Source organism: Marmota flaviventris, chromosome X (assembly GCF_047511675.1).
Source record: "Marmota flaviventris isolate mMarFla1 chromosome X, mMarFla1.hap1, whole genome shotgun sequence".
NCBI classification, from domain to species: Eukaryota; Metazoa; Chordata; class Mammalia; order Rodentia; family Sciuridae; genus Marmota; species Marmota flaviventris.
In genome coordinates, this window is record NC_092518.1 from 49,139,600 (window position 1) to 49,163,108 (window position 23,509).

Here is a 23,509-nt window from a genome sequence, read left to right on the forward strand (position 1 = left end):
AAGGTGATGTTTAGACTAGGGTTAGTACTATGGTCAGAGTCAAGGTCAGTGTTAGTTCTAGTTTTCAGCTTAAAACTAGAATTAGAGCTAAGGTTAGGGTTAGGGTTAGGGTTTGGTTTAGGTTAAGGGTTAGGGTCAGGGCTATGGCTCAGTTATGTTTTAGGGCTAGGGTTAAAGTTAGATTTAGAGTTAGGATTAGGGTTAGGAATAGGCTTAGAGTTAGGGTTTGATTTAGAGTTAAAATTAGATCTAGGTTAGGGCCAGAGCTAATGATAGGGCTAGGGTTAGGGCTAGGGTTAGGGCTAGGATTAGAGTTCTGGTAAGGGATAGGGTTAGAACTAGGGATGGATATAGGGTGAGAGTTAGAGTTAGTCTTAGGGCTAGGGTTAGGGCTAGGGTTAGATATAGGACTAAATTAGGGCTAAGATTAGGGCTAGGGTTAGTTTTTGGGTTAGGCCTAAAGTTAGGTTTAGGGTTAGGATTAAGGCTAGGTTTAGGGCTAGGATAAGGGCTGGGTTTGTGTTAGGTTTAGAGCTAGGATTAGGGCTATGGATAATGCCAGGCCTAAGCTTACAGTTGGGGATAGTTTTAGGATTAGGGTTATGGCTAGGTCTAGTGTAAGGGTTAGGTTTAGTATTAAAATCAGCTTTAGATAACTGTGACCACCGGCAGAACAGGCGCAGCGGCCTGCTGAGGGGCAGAGCCGCCCCCTCCCCCCGCGCCTGCAAGGTAGGCGGAACTGTGACCACCGACAGCACAGGCCCAGCTTCCCGCGGAGGGGCAGAGCTGCCCCACGCGCCTGCAATGTAGGCGGACCTGCGACCACCAACAGAACAGGCCAGACCTGCAACCGACAGACAGAACAGGCAGAGCGGCCTGCGGAAGGGTAGAGCCGCCCCCCCCACGCCTGCAAGGTAGGTAGACCTGTGACCCACCGGCAGAACAGGCCTAGCGGCCTGCAGAGGGGCACTGCCACTGCCCGAGCCTGCAAAGTAGGCAGAACTGAGACCACCGACAAAACAAGCCCAGCGGCCCGCAGAGGGGCAGAGCTGCCGCCCGCGCCTGCAAGGTAGGCAGACCTGCTACCGACCGCCAGAACAGGCCCAGCGGCCTGCCGGCATGGTAGGCACATTGCCCCAATTGGAGGAGGGGCAGAGCCGCCACCCGCACCTGCGAGGGAGACTTTGCAACTATACAAGAGCAATATAAATATATAGGGGGAAAATTCAATAGCACAACAGTATCACCAAGCAGGAAGAAATGCGAACAGTATGAAGAGACAAGGAAAGAAAGGACCACAAGCAATGCAAGTCAACTCAACGTTAGAAGAGGTAATATCTGCAGCACATGGAATGTCTGATAAAGAATTCAGGATATACATGCTTCAGATGATCTGGAGTCTCAAGGAAGACATCAGACAGCAAAATCAGACAACAAAAGATAACTTCAACAATGAATTACATAAACAAATCCAAGAAGCAAAAGATCAACTATACAGGGAGATAGAGGTTATAAAAAACAAACAAACAAACAGAAATCCTAGAAATGCAGGAAGCAATAAACCAACTTAAAAACTCAATTGAGAATACGACCAGCAGAGTAGAACACTTAGAAGATAGAACATCAGACAATGAAGACAAAGTATTTCAACTTGAAAAGAGCATAGACAGCTCAGCAAGACTGGTAAGAAACCATGAGCAGAACATCCAAGAAATATGGGATAATATTCAGAGACCAAACTTAAGAGTCATTGGGATACAGGAAGGTACAGAACTCCAAACCAAAGGAATGAGCAATCTATTCAATGAAATAATACGAGAAAACTTCCCAGACTTGAAGAATGAGACAGAATCCCAAATCCTAGAAGCCTACAGGACTCCGAATGTGCAAAATCATAAGAGATCCACACCTAGACACATTATAATGAAGATGCCCAACATACAGAATAAGGAGAGAATTTTAAAAGCTTCAAGAGAAAGGAAGCAGATTACATTTAGGGGTAAGCCAATCAGGATAACAGCTGATCTTTCAACACGGACTCTGAAAGCTAGAAGATCCTGGAATAACATATTTCAAACACTGAAAGAAAATGGGATCCTACCAAGAATTGTGTATCCAGCTAAATTAAGCTTCAGGATGGAAGATGAAATTAAAACCTTCCACGATAAACAAAAGTTAAAAGAATTTGCAGCTAGAAAACCATCTCTTCAAAACATCCTCGGCAAAACATTACAGGAAGAGGAAATGGAAAATAACAATGAAAACCAACAGTGGGAGGTAGGACAGTAAAGGGAGGGGGAAATAATCAAAGAGAAAAACAAACCATGTTTAGTAACACAAATAAAATATATGGCTGGAAGAGCAACCCATATCTCAATAATAACTCTAAATGTTAATGGCTTAAACTCACCAATTAAGAGACACATGCTAGTAGAATGGATCACAAAACAAGACCCAACAATATGCTGCCTACAGGAGATGCATTTGATAGGAAAAGACATACATAGGGTGAAGGTGAAAGGTTAGGAAAAATCATATCACTCATATGGACTTTGGAAACAAGCAGGAGTGTCCATATTCATATCAAATAAAATAGATTTCAAGCCAAAGTTAATCAAAAGGGATAAAGAGGGACACTACATACTGCCCAAGGGAACCATACACCAACACGACGTAACAATCATAAATATATATGCCCCAAACAATGGTGCAGCTATGTTCATCAAACAAACTCTTCTCAAGTTCAAGAGTCTAATAGACCACCATACAATAATCATGGGAGACTTCAACACACCTCTCTCACCACTGGACAGATCTTCCAAACAAAAGTTGAATAAGGAAACTATAGAACTCAATAACACAATTAATAACCTAGACTTAATTAACATATATAGAATATACTACCCAACATCAAGCAGTTACACTTTTTTCTCAGCAGCACATGGATCCTTCTCAAAAATAGATCATATATTATGTCACAGGGCAACTCTTAGACAATATAAAGGAGTAGAGATAGTACCATGCAGCTTATCTGATCATAATGGAATGAAACTGAAAATCAACGATAAAAGAAGGAAGGAAAAATCATGCATCACTTGGAGAATGAACAATAGGTTACCGAATGATCAGTGGGTTATAGAAGACATCAAGGAGGAAATTAAAAAAATCTTAGGGATAAATGAATGCACAGACACAACATATCAGAATCTATGGGAAACTTTGAAAGCATTTCTAAGCAGAAAATTCATTGCTTGGAGTTCATTCCTTAAAAAAATAAAAAAAACAACAAATAAATGATCTCATACTTCATCTCAAAATCCTTGAAAAAGAAGAGCAAAACAACAGCAAAAGACGTAGAAGGCAAGAAATAATTAAAATCAGAGCTGAAATTAATGAAATTGAAACAAACGAAACAATTGAAAAAATTGACAAAACTAAAAGTTAGTTCTTTGAAAAAATAAATAAAATCGACAGACCCTTAGCCATGCTAACGAAGAGAAGAAGAGAGAGAACTCAAATTACTAGCATACGGGATGAAAAAGGCAATATCACAACAGACACTTCAGAAATACAGAAGATATCAGAAATTATTTTGAATCCTTATACTCCAATAAAATAGAAGACAGTGAAGGCATCGATAAATTTCTTAAGTCATATGATCTGCCCAGATTGAGTCAGGAGGATATAGACAATCTAAACAGACCAATATCAATTGAGGAAATAGAAGAAACCATCAAAAGACTACCAACTAAGAAAAGCCCAGGACTGGATGGGTATACAGCAGAGTTTTACAAAACCTTTAAGGAGGAACTAATACCAATACTTTTCAAGCTACTTCAGGAAAGAGAAAAAGAGAGAGAACTTCCAAATTCATTCTACGAGGCCAACATCACCCTGATTCCTAAACCAGACAAAGACACTTCAAAGAAAGAAAACTACAGACCAATATCTCTAATGAACCTAGATGCAAAAATCCTCAATAAAATTCTGGCAAATCGGATACAAAAACATATCAAAAAAAATTGTGCACCATGATCAAGTAGGATTCATCCCTGGGATGCAAGGCTGGTTCAATATACGGAAGTCAATAAATGTTATTCACCACATCAATAGACCTAAAAATAAGAACCATATGATCATCTCGATAGATGCGGAAAAAGCATTCGACAAAGTACAGCATCCCTTTATGTTCAAAACTCTAGAAAAACTAGGGATAACAGGAACATACCTCAATATTGTAAAAGCAATCTATGCTAAGCCTCAGGCTAGCATCATTCTGAATGGAGAAAAACTGAAGGCATTCCCTTCAAAATCTGGAACAAGACAGGGATGCCCTCTCTCACCACTTATGTTCAACATAGTTCTCAAAACACTGGCCAGAGCAATTAGACAGATGAAAGAAATTAAAGGCACAAAAATAGGAAAAGAAGAACTTAAATTATCACTATTTGCAGTGACATGATTCTATACCTAGCAGACCCAAAAGGGTCTACAAAGAAACTATTAGAGCTAATAAATGAATTCAGCAAAGTGGCAGGCTATAAAATCAACATGCATAAATCAAAGGTATTCCTGTATATCAGTGACAAATCCTATGAAATGGAAATGAGGACAACCACTCCATTCACAATATCCTCAAAAAATAAAATAAAATACTTGGGAATCAACTTAACAAAAGAGGTGAAAGACTTATACAATGAAAACTACAGAACCCTAAAGAGAGAAATAGAAGAAGATCTTAGAAGATGGAAAAATATACCCTGTTCATGGATAGGCAGAACTAACATCATCAAAATGGCGATATTACCAAAAGTTCTCTATAGGTTTAATGCAATGCCAATCAAAATCCCAACGGCATTTCTTGTAGAAATAGAGAAAGCAATCATGAAATTCATATGGAAAAATAAAAGACCCAGAATAGCAAAAACAATGCTAAGCAGGAAGTGTGAATCAGGTGGTATAGCGATACCAGACTTCAAACTATACTACAGAGCAATAGTAACAAAAACAGCATGGTACTGGTACCAAAACAGGCGGGTGGACCAATGGTACAGAATAGAGGACACAGAAACCAATCCACAAAACTACAACTATCTTATATTTGATAAAGCGGCTAAAAGCATGCAATGGAGAAAGGATAGCATCTTCAACAAATGGTGCTGGGAAAACTGGAAATCCATATGCAACAAAATGAAACTGAATCCCTTTCTCTCGCCATGCACAAAAGTTAATTCAAAATGGATCAAGGAGCTTGATATCAAATCAGAGACACGGTGTCTGATAGAAGAAAAAGTTGGCTACGATCTACATACTGTGAGGTCGGGCTCCAAATTCCTCAATAGGACACCCATAGCACAAAAGTTAATAACTAGAATCAACAAATGGGACTTACTCAAACTAAAAAGATTTTTTCTCAGCAAAAGAAACAATAAGAGAGGTAAATAGGGAGCCTACATCCTGGGAACAAATCTTTCCTCCTCACACTTCAGATAGAGCCCTAATATCTAGAGTATACAAAGAACTCAAAAAATTAGACAATATGATAACAAATAACCCAATCAACAAATGGGCCAAGTACCTGAACAGATACTTCTCAGAGGAGGACATACTATCAATCAACAAGTACATGAAAAAATGCTCACCATCTCTAGCAGTCAGAGAAATGCAAATCAAAACCACCCTAAGATACCATCTCACTCCAGTAAGATCGGCAGCCATTATGAAGTTAAACAACAAGTGCTGGCGAGGATGTGGGAAAAAGGGTACACTTGTACATTGCTGGTGGGACTGCAAATTGGTGCAGCCAATTTGGAAAGCAGTATGGAGATTTCTTGGAAAGCAGGGAATGGAACCATCATTTGACCCAGCTATTCCCCTTTTAGGTCTATTCCCTAAAGACCTAAAAAGAGCATGCTACAGGGACACTGCTACATCGATGTTCATAGCAGCACAATTCACAATAGCAAGACTGTGGAACCAACCTAGATGGCCTTCAATAGACGAATGGATTAAAAAAATGTGGCATTTATACACAATGGAGTATTACTCTGCATTAAAAAATGACAAAATCATAGAATTTGCAGGGAAATGGATGGCATTAGAGCAGATTATGCTAAGTGAAGCTAGCCAATCCCTAAAAAACAAATGCCAAATGTTTTCTTTGATATAAGGAGGGTAACTAAGAACAGAGCAGGGACGAAGAGCATGAGAAGAAGATTAACATTAAACTGGGATGAGAGGTGGGAGGCAAAGGAAGAGAGAAGGGAAATTGCATGGAAATGAAGGAGACCCTCAGGGTTATATGCCGCAGTCTGGCTGGGCACAAATGCCGCAGTCTGGCTGGGCACACAATCATGAGCCACCACACAGCTTGTAGATTTAAACAGCAACTCTTTATTCCCAAACTCACACCAGCCATCTACAAACACGTTCTGGGGAAATCCACGTTCTCTGCCCAAATCCACCTCCACTGGGCTTCTATCTCCCAAAAAATACTGTCTGAATCCCGTGAGAACTCAAGGGGAACTCAGGCAGCAGGATACGCCCTATTCCCAGCAGGAATAATCTTAAACCTGGAACGCCCTAAACCCGATTATCCTAAACCGGGAACACCCTAATCCGCCCTGGTCCTTGAGCAAGGTCACCTACATTCAATGTCACTGCAACATGGGGTACGCTGGCAAGGAAATTGTCATACCTACTTGGCTAATGGCTCCCAGCAGTTATACAAAATTTCATACAAGAGGAAGTGAGGGGAAAGGGGAAAATAATACAAGGGGGAGAAATGAATGACAGTAGAGGGGGTAGAGAGAGAAGAGGGGAGGGGAGGGGAGGGGAAGGGGGATAGTAGAGGATAGGAAAGGCAGCAGAATACAACAGACACTAGTATGGCAATATGTAAATCAATGGATGTGTAACTGATGTGATTCTGCAATTTGTATACGGGGTAAAAATGGGAGTTCATAACCCACTTGAATCAAAGTGTGAAATATGATATATCAAGAACTATGTAATGTTTTGAACAACCAACAATAAAAAAATTTTAAAAAAATCAGCTTTAGAGCTAGGATATTTATTAGGGTCAGGGTCAGTGTTAGAGTTGTTTGAGGTTAGGGTTTAGGGTTAGGGCTTGAATTAGCACTAGGGTGTGGGTTAGGGTAAAGATAGGGTTTTGTTTAGAGTTCACATTAGGTTTATGGTAATTGATAGGATTAGGGTTAGTGATAGGGCTAAGGTTAAGTCTAGCGTTCGCATTAGGGTAAGGGTTATGGTTAGTGTAATGGATAGGATTAGAGCTAACTTTAGGGTTAGGTTTATGGTTAGGAATAGGTCTTTAATTAGAGTTAGTGTTAGGATTAAAACTAGGGTTAGGCTTAGGTTTATGTTTAGCATAAGGGTTAGGTTTTGAGCTAGGGTAAGGGCTAGGGTGAGGGTTAGGTTTAGGGTTACTTCTAGGGATAAGATTATAGTACTCATAGGGTTAGGGTTAGGATTAGGGCTAGTGACATCATTAGGGATAGGGTTAGGGTTAGGGTAATGCATGCAATTAGATGTAGATTTAGGGCTATGTTTAACGTTAGATTGAGTTTTAGGCTTAGAGTTAGGGCTATGGTTATGTTTAGGTTTATAGTAAGGGTAAGGGTTTGAGCTAGGGTTAGGGCTATGACAAGTATGAGGTTTAAGATTAGGTCTAGGTTTAGTTTTCCAGTTAGGTTTAGGTTTCGCATTAAGCCTAGGATTATCAATAAGGTTAGGTTTAGGTTTAGAGTAATGGGTAAGTTTAGAGCTAGGTTTAGGGCTAGGGTTAAGGTTAGGATTATGGATAAGGTTAGGGTTAGATTCAGGGATAGGTGTAGGTTTATGTTTAGAGTAATGTTTAGGCTTTGAGCTAGGATTAGGACTGATGCAAAGTTTAGGTTAGGGTTAGGGTTAGGGTTATGTTTAAGGGTTGATTCAGGCCTAGGATTAGCTCTAGGTTTTGTGTTAGGTTTAGCCCTAGGGTTAGGCCTATGGGTAATGTAAGAGCTAGGGTTATGTTGAGGGCTAGTTGTAGGGTTAGGTTATGGCTAGGTCTAGTATTAGGTTTAGATTTTTGGGTATGGTCAGATTTAGAGATAGGTTTACTCTAAAGGCAGGGTCAGTGTTTGGGTTAGAGTTAGTGTTAGGGTTATAGCCAGAAATCAGACTATGTTTATGTCTAGTGTTAGGGTTAGTGTTTGAGTTAGGTTAAGGATTATTGTTAGGGCTAGGGCTAGGTTTATGTTTAGGTCTATGGCTAGAGTTAAGGCTAGATTTAGGATTTGGTTTAGGTCTAGGGCTAGTGTTAGGGTTTGGTCTAGGGTTAGGTTCCGTTTTAGACCTAGGGTTAGTGTTAGGGTCAGAATAAGGGTCAAGGTTAGCATTAGGGTTTGGGATAGGGTTAGAGCTAGAATGAGGGCTAGGGTTAGGACTATTAATAGGGTTAGGGTTTTGGTTAGCCTAAGGATTAGAGATAGGTCTAGGGTTACCATTAGGGTTAGGGTTTTCCTTAGGTTAAGGGGTAGCCTTAGAGCTAGGGTTAATGCTAGAGTTAGCGTTAGGGATAGGGTTAAATATAGGTTTAGAGCTTGGATTAGGGCTAGTTTTTGTGTTAGGGTTAGGGCTAGATTTGGGCATTGGCTATTGTAAGAGCCAGGGTTACAATTAGGGTTAGTTTTAGGATTAGGGTTAGGGGTAGGTCTAGTGTTAGGTTTAGGTTTAAGGTTAAGGTAATATTTAGAGCTAGGGTTATTGTTAGGATATGAGTCAGCATCAGGGTTAGTTTTAGGGTTAGGGTTAGGAATCAAATAAGGGCTAGAGTTACTATTAGTGTTCGGTTTAAGGTAAGGGCTGTGTTTAGAGTTAGGGTGACTCTTAGGATATCAGTCAGGGTCAGAGTTAGCTTTAAGGTTAGGATTATGACTTGAATTAGGGCCAGGGTTACTGTTAGGGTTTGGTTTAAGTTTAAGGTGGTCTTTAGAGCTAGGGTCAGTGTTAGGATATGAATCAGGGTCAGAGTAAGTTTTAGGGTTAGGGTTAGGACTCGAATTAGGGCAAGGGTTATGTCTAGATGTAGTGTTAGGGTTTGTTTTAAGTTAAGGTTGAGGGTTAGGGCTGTTGTTCAGTTTTGTTTTAGTCCTAGGTTTAGGGTTTGGACTAGTTATAAGATTAGCATTAGGGTTAGGGCTAGTGTTAGTGTTAGGCTTAGGCTTTGGGTTAGGGTTAGATTTGGATTTAGCATTAGATCTAGCATTAGGGCTAGATCTAACTATAGGGGAAGGTTTAGGGCGAGAGTTATGGTTACGAAAACAGATAGGGTTAGAACTAGGGCTAGGGCTAGGGTTGGACTTAGAGTTAGTCTTAGGCCTAGGGTTTTGGTTAGTTTTAGGGATAGGGATAACTTAGGGCTAGGATTAGGGCTAGGGTTAGTGTTCAGCTTAGGCCTAGTGTTAGGGCTAGGGTTATAGTTAATTTTAGGGTAATGTATGGTGTTATAGCTAGGTTTATAGGTAGTGTGAGTGTTAGAATTAGGGTTAGGGCTAGGGCTAGGGTTAGGGTTATGATTAAGGCTAGGTTCAGGGCTAGGATGGGGGCTAGGGTTTGTTGTCAGGTTAGGTCTAGAATTAGGTCTAGGGCTAATGTCAGGTCTAGTGTTACAGTTTGCGGTAGATTTAGGGTTAGGTTTGTGTCTAGGTCTAGTGTAACTGTTAGGCTTTGGGTAAGCATCAGGTTTAGACCTAGGTGTATTTTTAGGTTCAGGATCAGGGTTAGGGTTTGTTTTAGGTTAAGGTTTAGGGATAGGGCTCAAATGAGCATTAGGGTTAGAGTTAGGGTTAGGGTAATTGACTGGGTTAGGTTTAGGTTTCAGGGTAGGTTTAGGGCAATGGAGAGCTTTAGGGATAGCAAAAGGGTTAGGGTTATGCCTAGGGTTAGCATTAGGATTAGGGTTATCCTAAGGATAATATATAGGGTTAGATCTATGGTTAGGGCTAGGGTTAGGTTAGGATTAGGGCTAGAGTTAGGTTAGGTTTTGGGTTAGGGCTAGTAACCCTAGCTTAGGGTTAGGGTTAGGGTTATATTTAGGGTAAAGTTAGGTTTTGAGCTAGGGTTAGGTCTATGACGAGTGTTAGGTTTAATGTTATGGTCAGGGTTAGGTTTAGGGTTAGGGCTAGGGTTTTCATTAGGGTTAGGATTAGGTTTAGGGTAATAGATTGGGTTAGATGTAAGATTAGCTTTATAATTAAGGTTAGGTTTAGGTTTAAGTTTAGTTTTAGGGCTAGGTTTACTGTTGGTTTTAGGGTAAGAGTTAGGTTTTGAGTTAGGGTTAAAGATATGGCAAGGTTTAGGTTTAGGGTTAGGTCTAGGGTTAGGTTTATGGTTTGGGTTAGGGTTTCGGTTAGGGTTAGGGATAGGGTTATCATTAAGGTTAGGGTTAGAGTTAGGGTAATGGCTAGGGTTAGAGCTAGTGTTAGCTCTAGGATTAAGGTTAGGATTCGGGCTACGGTTAGGCTTATGGTTAGGGATAGTGCTAGGGTTATATTTAGGCTAAGGGTTAGGCTTTGAGCTAGGGTTAGGACTAAGGTGAGGGTTAGGGTTAGAGTTAGGACTAGGGTTAGGGTGAGGGTGAGGGTTATGCTTAGGGTAGGTTTAGGCCTCAATTAGGGTTAGGGTTATTTAAATTATTTGTTAGGTTTAGGCCTAGAATTAGTGCTATGTGTAGCGTAAGATCTGGGGTTCTGATTAGAGCTAGTTTTAGGGTTAGGGTTATGGCTAGGTCTAGTGTTAGGTTTAGGTTTTGGGTTAGGGTCAGGTTTAAAGCTAGGTTTAATGTTAGTGTCAGGGCCAGTGTTCAGGTTAAAGTTAGGGTTAGGGTGAAACCAGAATAGGACTAGGGTTAGGTCTAGTGGTAGTGTTAGTGTTTGGTTTAGGTTAAGGATTATTGTTAGGGCTAGCACTAAGTTTTTGTTTAGGTCAAGGGCTAGAGTAATAGCTAGATTTAGGATTAGGTTTAGATCTAAGGCTAGTGTTAGGGTTAGGTTTAGGTATAAGTTTAGTGGTAGGGCTAGATTCAGGTTTTGGTTTCGGTATAGGGTCAGGTTTAGACCTATAATTAGTGTTCGGGTCAGAATAAGGGTGAAGGTTAGGGTGAGGTTTTGGGTTAGGGTTAGATCTAGAATGAGGGCTAATGTTAGGACTAATAATAGGGTTATTGTTTGGGATTGCCTTAGGATTAGGATTAGGACTAGAGTTAACATTATGAATAGGGTTTGGCTTAGGGTAATGGATAGGATTATAGCTAGGGTTAGGGCTAGGATTAGGGTTAGGTTTAGGGCTAGTTTTAGGGTTAAGGTTAAGGTAAAATCTAGTGTTAGGCCTTGCATTAGAGCTATTTTTGTGTTAGAGTTATGGCTAGGGTTTGGCTAAGGCCAATGTAAGAACTAGCATTACAATTAGGGTTAGTTTTAGGATTAGGGTTTCAGCTAGGTCTAGTGTTAGCATTAGTTTTAGGGTTAGGGGGATATTTAGAGCTAGGGTTTGTGTTTGGATATGAGTCAGGGTGAGGATTAGTTTTAGGCCTAGGACTCGAATTAGAGCTTGGGTTATGGCAAGTTATGGGTTAGGGTTTGGTTTAGGTTAAGGTTTAGGGTTAGAGCAATGGCTTGGTTTTGTTTTAGGGCTAGGGCTTGGATTAGGGCTAGTTTTAGGATTAGCAATAGTGTTAGAGCTAGTTGTAGAATGAGATTTAGGTTTAAGTTTAGGGTTAGAATTAGAGTTATGGTTAGATCTAGGGTTAGGGCTATGGCTAGGGTTAGGGCTAAGGTTAGGGCTATTGTGAGGGTTATGGTAATGAATAGGGTTAGAAATAGAAATAGGGCTAGGTTGTGAGTTAGAGTTAGTCTTAGAGCTAGGTTTAGGGGTAGGGTTAAGGTTAGGGTTCAAATAGGGCTAGGATTAGCGCTATGATTAGTGTTAGGTTTAGGCCTATGGTTAGGGCTAGTGTTAGGGTTAGTTTTAGGGGAAGGGATGGGGTTATATAGCTAGGTTCAGTGCTAGGGCAAGGGTTATATTTGGGGATAGGACTAGGGTGAGGGTGAGGGTTAAGTCTAGGTTTAGGGCTAGGATGAAGGCTAGGATTTGTGTTAGGGTTAGGGCTAGGGATAATGTCAGGTCTAGGGTTATGGTTAGGGATAGTGTTAGGGATAGGTTTATGGCTAGGTCTAGTGTAAGGGTTAGGTTTAGTGTAGGTGTCAGGTATAGAGCTAGGTTATTATTAGGGTCAGAGTATGGGTTAGGGTTTGGTTTGGGTTAAGGTTTAAGATTAGGGCTAAATTTAGCATTAGGGTCAGGGTAAGGGTTAGAGTAATGGATAGAGTTGGGTTTACAGTTCAGGTTAGGTTTAGAGTAATGTATAGGGTTAGTTTTAGGGATAGGGTTAGGTTAGGCCTAGGGTTAGCATTTGGTTTAGGCTTATGTTTAGAGTAATGAATTGGTTTATTGCTAGTGTTAGGGCTTAGATTAAGATTAGGATTAGGGCTAGGGTTTGGGTTACTCCTAGGGTTAGTGTTAGCATTCAGTTTAGAGTAAGTATTAGGGTTTGAGCTAGGGTTAGGGCTAGGGTGAGGGTTAGGGTTAGAATCAGGGCTACGGTTAGGGTTAGGGCTAGGGTTAGAATTAGGGTTAGGGATATGTTTAAGGTAATGGATAAAGTTAGAGCTAGGGTTGGGCTATGGTTACACTTAGGATTATGCATAGGGTTAGGATTAAGGTTAGAGCTAGGGTTATGTTTAGAGTAAGGGTTAGAGTTTGAGCTAGGGTTAGGGCTAGGGCAAGCATTAGGTTTAGGGTTTGGGCTAGGGTTAGGTCTAGGTTTAGGGCTTGTATTAGGGCTAGGTTTTGTGTGAGGTTTATGGCTAGTGTTAGGGATATGGGTAATGTAAGAGCTAGGGTTATGGCTAGTTTTTTGGGTTAGGGTTATAGGTATGTCTAGTGTTAGGTTTAAGTTTTGGGTTAGGATAAGGTTTAGAGCTAGGGTTTGTGTTAGGGTAAGCGTCAGTGTTCGGGTTAGCATTGGGTTTATGGTTAGGGCCGGAATTAGAACTAGGGTTAGGTCTAGGGCTAGGGTTAGCCTTTGCGTTAGGTTAATGGTTATTTTATGGCTAGGGCTAGGTATTTGTTTAGGACTAGGGCTAGAGTTATGGCTATATTTAGGATTAAGTTTAGGTCTAGTGCTAGTGTTATGGTTAGTTTTAGGTATAGGTTTACTGGTAGGGCTAGTGTTAGGGTTTGGTTTAGTGTTAAGGTCATGCTTTGACCTAGGGTTAGTGTTAGGGTCAGAATAAGAGTAAGGTTTAGGCTTAGGCTTAGGGTTAGGGTTAGAGATAGAATGAGGGCTATGGTTAGGACTAGTAATAGAGTTAGTGTTTGGGGTAAGCTAAAGATTAGGGTTAGAACTAGGGTAGCATTAGGGTGAGAGTTTGGCTTAGGGTAAGGAATAGGTTTAGAGCTAGGGTTTGGGTTAGTGTTAGGGTTAGGGTTAGGATTAGGGTTAAAGCTAGTGTTGAGGCTCAGATTAATGGTAGGTTTTGTGATACATTTATAGCTGTGGATAATGTAAGAATTAATTTTATGGTTAGGGACAGTTTTAGGGTTAGGATTAGGGCTAGGTCTAGTGTTTGGGTTAGGTTTAGGGTTAGGGTGATGTTTAGAGCTAGGGTTAGTTTTAGGGTCAGAGTCAGGGTCAGTATTAGTTGTAGGGATAGGCTTAGGACTAGGTGTAGCATTAGGATTTGGTTTAGGTTAAGGGTTAGGATTAGGGCTATAGCTCAGTTTTGTTTGTGGGCTATGGCTAGGGTTAGGGATAGTTTTCAAATTAGAATTAGGGTTAGGGCTAGTGTTGGGGTGAGGTTTAGGTTTAGAGTTAGGGTTAGATTTAGTGTTAGGGTTAGTTCTAGGTTTAGGACTATAGCTAGGGTTAAGACTAAAGTTAGGGCTAGTGTGAGGGTTAGGCAATAGATAAGGTTGGTACTAGATATAGGTCTAGGGCTAGAGTTAGGGTTAGTCTTAGGGCTAGGGTTAGAGTTAGGGTTACAGTTAGCAGTAAATTAGGCCTAGGATTAGAGCTATGGTTAGTGTGAGGATTAGGCCTGTTGTTTGGGCTAGGGTTAGTGTTAGTGATAGTGTTAGGGTTAGGGTTAGGGGAAAGGATGTGGTTATACCTATGTTCAGAACTAGGGCAAGGGTTGAAATTAAGTTTTGGTCTAGGGTTAGGGTTCAGGTTAGGATTAAGGCTAGTTTTAAGGCTAGGATGAGGGCTCGGGTTTGTGTCAGGTTTCAGGCAAGAATTAGGTAGAGTGCTAATGTCAGGTCTAGGGTTACGGTTAGGGATACTGTTAGAGTTAGTTTTATGGCTAGGTCTAGTTTAAGGGTTATGTTTAGGGTAAGGGTCAGGTTTAGAGCTAGGTGTGTTATTAGAGTCAGTGTCTTGCTCAGAGTTTGGGTTAGGTTTTGGTTTAGTTTTAGGGTTCGAATTAGCATTAGGGTTAGGGTTAGGATTAGGGTTAGAGTAATTGATAGGATTAGGTTTAGTGTTCAGGTTAGGTTTAGGTAAACATAAGGTTAGTGTTAGCAATAGGTTAAGGGGTAGGCCTAAATTGATAGGGTTAGACTTAGGTTTAGGACTAGGGTTAGTGTTAGGTTTAGCATAACTGTTAGGGTTTGAGCTAGGATTAAGACTATGGCAAGGGTTATGTTTACGGTTAGGTCTAGGGTTAGGTTTACAGTTAGGGTTAGTGTAGGTTTAGGGTTAGGACTAGGGTTAAGTTTACAGTTAGGGTTAAAGTAGGTTTAGGGTTAGGGCTAGTGTTATCATGACAATTATAGTTAGGGTTAGGGTAATGGGTGGGGTTAGAGCTATGTTTAGAGCTATGTTTGGGTTAGGCTTATTTTAGGGTAATGGATAGGTTTAGGGCTAGGGTTATGGTTAGAATTAGGGCTAGGGTTAGGGTTAGGCCTAGGGTTAGTGTTAGGGTTAGGTTTAGGGTAAGTGTTAGGGTTTGAGCTATGGTTAGGGCTAGGGCGACAGTTAGGGTTAGTGTCATGTCTAGGTTTAGGATTAGGGTTAAGTTTAGGGCTAGGGTTAGCATTAAGGTTAGGGTTATGTTTAGGGTAATGGATAGGGTTAGAGCTAGAATTAGGGCTAGGATTATGGGTAGGATTAAGTCTAGGGTTAGGTTTAGGGTTAGGGCCAGTTTTAGGGCTAGGGTTAGGTTTAGGGTAATGGTTAGGGCTAGGGTTTGGGTTAGGGTTAAAACGAGGTGCAGGGCTTAGTTTAGGACTAGGTTTGGGGTTAGGTTAGGGCTAGGATTAGGGCTATGGCTAATGTAAGAACTAGAGTTATGATTAGGGCTACTTTTAGGGTTATGGTTAGGGCTAGTTCTAGTTTTAGGGTTAGGTATACTTTTAGGGTGATGTTAGAGCTAGGGTTAGTGTAAGGTCAGAGTCAGGCTCAAGGTTAGTTTTAGGGTTAGGTTAGGACTGGAATTAGGGCTAAGGTTAGGGCTAGGTGTAGATTTAGGTTTTGGGTTAGGTTAAGGGTTAGGGTTAGGGCTATGGCTCGGTTTTGTTTTAGGGCTTGAACTAGATTAGGGCTAGTTTTAGGATTAGTGTTAGTGTTAGGGCTAATGTTAGTGTGAGGTTTAGGGTTAGGGTTGGATTTAGAGTTATGGTTAGTTCTAGGGTTAGGGCTAGGGCTAGTGTTAGGCTAAGGTTAGGGCAAGTGTTAGGGTTATGGTAAGGGATAGGAATAGATCTAGGAATGGGGCTAGGGTGAGAGTTAGAGTTAGTCTTAGTGCTAGTAGTAGGTTTAGGGCTAAATTAGGGCTAGGATAAGGTCTAGGATTAGTGTAAGGGTTAAGACTAGACTTAGAGTTAGGTTTAGATTTGGGGGAAGGGATGGGAATATAGCAAGGTTCAGAACTAGGGCAAGGGATAAAATTAAGGATAGAGCTAGAGTTAGGGTTTGGGTTAGGATCAAGGCTAGGTATAGGGCTAGGATGAGGGCTAGCGTTTGTGTTAGGGTTATGGCAATAATTAGGTCTAGGGATAATATCAGGTCTAGGGTTACAGTTAGGGATAGTTTTTGGGTAAGATTTATGGCTAGGTCTAGTGTCAGAGTTAGGTTTAGGGTGAGGTTCAATTTGAGAGCTAGGAGTATTGTAATAGTCAGATTCAGGTTTTGGGTTTCGGTTAGATTGAGGTTTAGGGTTATGGCTCAAATTAACATTAGGTTTGAGTTAGGGTTAGGGTAATGGATAAGGTTAAGTTTAGGCTTCAGTTTAGGTTTAGGGCTCAGGTTAGGTTTAGGGTAATGGATAGGGTTAGGGTTAGGCCTAGTGTTAGCATTAGGTTTATGGTTATCATTAGGGTAATGGATAGGGTTATAGCTAGGGTTAGGGCTAGGGTTATGTTTAGGATTAGGGCTAGAGTTAGAGTTAGGGTTAGGATTAAGGATAGGGGTAGGTTTAGGGTATGGGTTAGGGTTTGAGCTAGGGTTAGTGCTAAGGATAGGGTTAGGTTTAAGATTAGGTCTAGGGTTAGGATTAGGGTTATCATTAGGGTTAAGGTAATGGACAGGTTTAGATATACGGTTAGGGTTAGGGTTAGGGTTAGGACTAGGGTTAGTGTTAAGTAGCATAATTGTTAGAGTTTGAGCTAAGGTTAGGACTACAGCAAGGGTTAGGTTTATGGTTAGGTCTAGGGTTAGGTTTACAGTTAGGGTTAGAGTAGGTTTAGGTTTAGGTTTAGGGCTAAGGTTATCATGACGTTTATGGTTAGGGTTAGGGTAATTGGTGGGGTTAGAGCTAAGGTTAAGTCTAGTTTTAAGTTTAGGATTAGGGCTAGGATTAGGGTTGGGTTAGGCTTATCATTTTCTTATGGTTAGGTTAAGGGTAAGGGTCAGGGATTGAGTGTTAGGGCTAGGTTGAGGCTTTAGGTTAGAATCAGGGCTAGGAATAGAGTTAGGGTTAGGGTTAGGGTTAGGGCTAGGTTTAGCATTAGGTTTAGGGTTATGTTTAGGGTAATGGATAGAGTTAGAGCTAGAGTTTGGGCTATGATTATGGTTAGGATTAGGGCTAGGATTGGGGTTAGGGTTTGGTCTAGGGTTATGTTTAGGGTAAGGGCTAGGGTTTGAGCTAGTGTTCGTGCTAGGTTAGGTCGAGGATTAGGTTCAGCCTTAGGTTTAGGGACAGGATTATGGTAGGTTTAGGGTTGGGGTTAAGGTTAGGGCTGGGGTTACATTAGGGTTAGGATAAGGGTTAGGGTAATGGATATGGTTAGGTGTAGGTTTAGGTTTAGGTTTAGGGTTAGATTTAATTTTAGGGTTAATGTTAAGGCTATGGTTATGTTTAGGTTTATGGTACAGGTTAGGTTTTGAGCTAGGGTTAGGGCTATGGGGAGTGTTAGTTTTAGGCTTAGGTCTATTGTTAGTTGTCTGGTTAGGGTTAGGTTTACAGTTAGGGTTAAGGCTATGGTTGTCAATACAGTTAGTTGTAGGGTTAGGTAAGGTGTAGGTTTAGAGCTAGGTTTAGGGATAGGGTTACGTTTAGGGTTAGGGCTAGGGTTAGGGTTTAGAGTAAGGTATAGGTCTAAGTTTACATTTATGGTAAGGGTTAGGCTTTGAGTAAAGTTTAAGACTAAGGCTAGGGTGAGGTTTAGGGTTAAGGTTAGGGCTAGGGTTAGGGTTGGCTTTACACTTAGGGTTATATTTAGGCTTAGAATTCACTCTATGTTTTGTGTTAGGTTCAGGCATAGAGTTAGGGCTATGGGTAATGTAAGAGTTAGGATTATGATTAGGGCTAGTTGTAGGCTTAGGGTTACGGCTATGTCTAGTGTTAGGTTTAGGTTTTCAGTTAGGGTCAGGTTTAGAGATAGGTTTAGTGTTAAAGGCAGGGTCAGTGTTCAGGTTAGAGTTAGAGTTAAGTTTAAAGCCAGAATTGGGACTAGGTTTATGTCTAGGGGTAGGGTTAGTCTTTGTGTTAAGTTAAGGGTTATTGTTAGGGCTAAGACTAGGTTTTTGTTTAGGTCTACAGCTAGAGTTAAGTCTAGATTTAGGATTAGTTTTAGGTCTAGGGCTAGTGATAGAGTCTGGTTTAGGTATAAGTTTACTGGTAGGGCTAGTGTTACTGTTTGATGTAGCTTTAGGGTCAGGTTTAGACCTAGGTTAGTGTTATGGTCAGAATAAGGGTCAGGGTTAGGGTTAAGGTTTGGGATAGGGTTAGAGCTAGAATGAGGGCTAGGGTTAGGATTATTAATGTGGTGAGAGTTTTTATTAGGCTGAGGATTAGGGATAGGTATAGGGTTACCATTAGACTTAGGGTTTTGCTTAGGGTTAGGGATAGGGTTAGAGCTAATGTTAGGGGTAGGGTTAGGGTTAGGGTTAGGGCTAAAGCTAGCTGTAGGGCTTGGATTAGGGATAGATTTTGTGTTAGTGTTAGGGCTAGCATTAGGGCAACCGGTAATGTAAGAACCAGGGTTACAATTAGGATTAGCTTTAGGGTTAGGGTTAGGGGTAGTTCTAGTGTTAGTGTTAGATTTAAGGTTAGGGTGATATTTAGAGCTGGAGTTATTTTTAGGATAGGAGTCAGGGTCAGGGTTAGTTTTAGGGTTTGAGTTAGGACTCAAATTAGGGCTAGGTTTACTGTTAGGTTTTGGTTTAAGGTTAGCATCATGTTTAGAGCTAGGGTGAGTGTTAGGATATGAGTCAGGGTCAGGGTTAGTTTTAAGGTTAGGGTTAGGACTCGATTAGGGCTAGGATTTGTTCTAGTAGTCATTTAGGGTTTGGTTTATGTTAAGGTTTAGGGTTAGGTCTATTGCTCGGTTTTGTTTTAGTCCTAGGGTTAGGTTTAGGGCAAGTTTTTAAATTGGTATTAGGGTTAGGGCTAGTGTTAGTGTTAGGCTTAGACTTGGGGTTAGGGTTACATTTATAGTTAGGTTTTGATCTAGGATTAGGCTAGGATTACAGATAGGGCAAGCGTTAGGGCCAGGGTTAGAGTTATGGTAAGGGATAGGGTTAGAACTAGGAATAGGGCTAGTGTGAGAGTTAGAGTTAGTGATAGGGCTAAAATTAGAGTTAGGGTTTGGGATAGGGTTAAATTAGGGCTAGGATTAGGGCTAGGGTTAGTGTTCAGCTTAGGCCTAGCGATAGGGATAGGGTTCGGTTTAAGTTTAGGATAAAGAATGGCATTATAGCTAGGTTTAGACGTAGGGTGAGTGGTAGAGTTAGGGTTAGGGTTAGGGATGGGGTTAAGGTTATGATTAAGGATAGGTTTAGGGCTAGGATGAGGCTAGTGTTTGTTTTAGATTCAGGGCTAGGATTAGTGCTAGGGCTAATATCAGGTCTAGGGTTATGGTTAACGATAGTTTTTGGGTTAGGCTTATGGCTAAGTCTAGTATAAGGGTTAGATTTAGGGTAAGGGTCAGGTTTAGAACTCGGGGAATTATTAGGATTAGGATTTGTTTTAGGTAAAAATTTAGGTTTACAGCTCAAATTAGCATTAGGGTTAGGGTTAGGGTATAGTTAGTGTTTGTTTTAAGATTCAAGTTTGGTTTAGGGTAATTGATACAGTTAGCATTAGTGATAGGGCTAGGGTTAGGCTTAGGGTTAGCATTAGGGTAAGAGTTATAGTTAGGGTAATTGATAGGGTTAGAGCTTAGGTTAGAACTAGAGTTATGGTTAGGAATATGACTTGAGTTAGGGTTAGAGTTAGTGTTAGCACTAGGGTTAGGGTTAGGTTTAGGGTTATGTTTAGCATAAATGTTAGGTTTTGAGCTAGTGTTAGGGCTAGGTTTAGGGTTAAGTCTAGGGATAGAATTACAGTAGGTTTAGGGTTACGGTTAGGGTTAGAGTTAGGGCTAGGGTTATCATTAACGTTAGGGTTAGGGTTAAGGTAATGGATAGGGTTAGGTTAGGTTTAAATTTTGGTTGAGAGTTAGAATTAGTGACAAGATTAGGATTAGAGCTATGGTTATGTTTAAGTTTATGGTTAGGTTTATGGTTTGATCTAGAGTTAGGGCTATGCTGAGTGTTAATTTTAGGGTTATGTCTATGGTTAGTTTTCCAGTTAGGATTAGGGTTAACATTAGGGTTTGGGCCAGGATTATCAATAAGGTTAGGTTTAGAGTTAGTGTAATGGGTAGGTTTAGAGCTAGGTTTAGGGCTAGGATTTGGGCTAGGATTAGGGTGAGAGTTAGGGATAGGTCTAGGTTTATGTTTAGGGTAAAAGTTAGGCTTTGAGCTATCTTAGGACTAAGGCAAAGGCTAGCGTTAGGTATAGGGCTAGTGTTAGGGTTAGGGTTATGCTTAGGACGAGGTTTAAGCCTAAAATTAGCTCTATGTTTAGTGTTAGGTTTAGGCCTAGGGTTAGGGCTATGGGTAATGTAAGATTTAGGATTATGATTAAGGCTAGTTTTAGGGTTAGGGTTATGGCTGGTTCTAGAATTAGGTTTAGGTTTTGGTTAGTTTCAGGTTTAGAGGTAGGTTTAATGTTAAAGGCAGGGTCAGTGTTTGGGTTAGAGTTAAAGTTAGGGTTAAAGCCAGAATTAGGACTAGGTTAAGATCTAGAGGTAGAGTTAGTGTTTGGGTTACGTAAAGGTTTTTGTTAGGGTTAGGGCTAGGAATTTGTTTAGTTCTAGAGCTAGAGTTCAGGCTAGATTTAGGATTAGGTTTAAGTCTAGAGCTAGTGGTAGGATTAGGTTTAGGTGTACGGTTACAAGTAGGGCTAGTGTTAGGGTTTGGTTTAGGATTAGGGTCAGGTTTAGACCTAGGGTTTATGTTATGGTCAGAATAAGGGTCAGGGTTGGGGTTAGGGTTTGGGATAGCATTAGAGCTAGAATGAGATCTAGCGTTAGGACTATTAATAGGGTTAGGATTTGGTTAGCCTAAGGATTAGGGATAGGTCTAGGGTTACCATTAGGGTTAAGGTTTTGCTCAGGGTAAGGCATAGGGTTAGGGCTAGGGTTAGGTTTATGGTAATTGTTAAAGCTAGGTTTAGGGCTCAGATTAGGGCTAGTTTTTGTGTGAGGTTTAGGGCTAAGGTTAGGGCAATGGCTAACATAAGAACTAGGGTTACAATGAGGGTTAGAGGTAGGGGTAGGTCAAGTGTTAGGGTTAGGTTTAAGATTAGGGTGATATTTATAGCTAGGGTTAGTGTTAGGATATCAGTCAGGTCAGGGTTAGTTTTAAGGTTATGATTAGGACTCGAATTAGAGCTAGAGTTAGATCTAGGTGTAGTGCTAGGGTTTGGTTTAAGTTAAGGTTAGTGTTAGGCCTGTTGCTCAGTTTTGTTTTAGTGCTATTGTTAGGGTTAGGGCTAGTTTTATGATTAGCTTTAGGGTTAGGGCTAGGGTTATGGCTAGGTTTAGGATTAAGGCTAGATTTAAGGCTAGGGTTAGGGCTAGGTTTTGTGTTAGGTTTAGGGCAAGAATTAGAGTTAGAACTAATATCAGTTCTAGGTTTATAGTTAGTGATAATTTTAGGGTTAGGTTTATGGCTAGTTCAAATTAAAGTGTTATGTTTAGGGAAAGGGTCAGATTAAGAGCTGGGGTATTATTAGGGTCAGGATCAGGCTTCGGATTTGGGTTAGGTTAAGTTTAGGGTTAAGGCTCAAATTAGCATCAAGGTTAGAATTAGGGTTAGGGTAATGGATAGTGTTAGGTTTAGGGTTCAGGTTAGGTTTAAGGTAATGGATATGGTTAGGGTTTGTGATAGGTTTAGGGTTAGGCCTAGGGTTAGCATTAGTTTTATGGTTATCATTATAGGGTTAGATCTAGGGTTAGGGCTAGGGTTACGGTTAGGATTAGGGCTAGATTTAGGGTTAGGGTTAGGGTCAGGGTTAGGGCGAGGGTTACACTTAGGATTAGGTTTAGGGTACGGTTTAGTGTTTGAGCTAGGATTTTTGCTATGGCTAAGGTTAATTTAGGATTTGGTCTAGGGTTATGGTCATAGTTAGTGTTACGGTTAGTGATAGGGTTATCATTAGAGTTAGGGTAATAGGTTTCGATGTCAGTTTAAAGATAGGGTTAGGTTTAGGTTAGTGTTACCTTTAGGTTTAGGATTAGGGTTAGGGTTTCAGCTAGCTTAGATTTAGTGTTAGGGTTAGGTTCACTGTTAGTTCTAGGGTTAGGTCTATGTTTAGGGTTAGGGTAGGTTTAGCTTTAGGTCTAGTGTTATCATTAGTGTTAAGTTTAGGGTTAGGGTATTGGGTAGGGTAGAGGTAGGGTTAGGGCTAGGGTCAAGGTTAGAATTAGGGCTGGGGTTAGGGTTAGGGTTAGGCCTTGGGTTAGTGTTAGTGTTAGGTTAAGTGTAAGGGTTAGGGATTGAGCTAGGTTTAGGGCTAAGGCAAGGGTTAGTGTTACATTCTGAGCTGGGTAGGGTTAGTGTTAGATTTAGGGCTAGGGTTAGCATTAGATTTAGGGTTATGGTTAGTGTAATGGATAGAGTTAGATCTTGGGTTTGGGCTATGGTTACAGTTAGGATTAGGGCTAGAGTTAGGGTGAGGTTTAGGGTTTGGGCTAGGGTTATGTTTAGGGTAAGTTTTAGGATTTGAGCTAGGGTTAGGGCTAGAATGAGGGTTAGGGTTAGGTTTAGGGCTAAGTTTAGGGTTAGAGTTATGCTTAGGGTTAGGTTTAGGGCTGTAATTAGGGCTAGGTTTTGTGTGAGGTTTAGGGCTAGTGTTAGGTATATGGGAAATGTAACAGCTAGAGTTATGGTTATGGCTAGATTTAGAGTTCGTCTAGTGTTAGGGTTAGTTTTTGGGTTAGGATAAGGTTTAGAGCTAGGGTTTTTGTTAGGGTAAGTGTCAGGGTTCAGGTTAGGATTAGATTTTGGGTTAGGACCAGAATGAGGACTAGGGTTAGGTCTAGGGGTAGAGTTAGTGTTTGGTTTAGGTTAAGGGTTATTGTTACGGCTAAGGCTAGGATTATGGCTATATTTAGGATTAGGTTTAGGTCTAGGGCTAGTGTTAATGTTAGGTTTAGGGTTAGGGTTACTGTTAGGGCTAGTATTCAGTTTCGGATAAGGGTTAGGGTCAGGTTTAAACCTAGGTTTAGTGTTAGGGTCAGAATAAGGGTCAGCGTTTGGTTTAGGGTTTGGGTTAAGTTTAGAGCTAGAATGAGGGCTAAGGTTAAGATTAGTAATAGAGTTAGGGTTTGGGATAGGCATAGAATTAGGTTTAGGACTAGGGTAGCAATAGGGTGAGGGTTTGACTAAGTGTAAGAAATAGGGTTAGAGCTAGGATTAGGACTAGGGATAGGGTTAGGGTTACGGCCAGGGTTAGGCCTTGGATTAGGGCTAGGTTTTGTGTTAGGTTTAGGGCTATGGCTAATTTAAGAACTGGCATTATGATTAGGGCTATTTTTGGGGTTAGGTTTAGGGCAAGGTCTAGTGTTAGTATTAGGTTTAGGGTTAGGGGATGTGTAGAGCTAGGGTTAGTGTTAA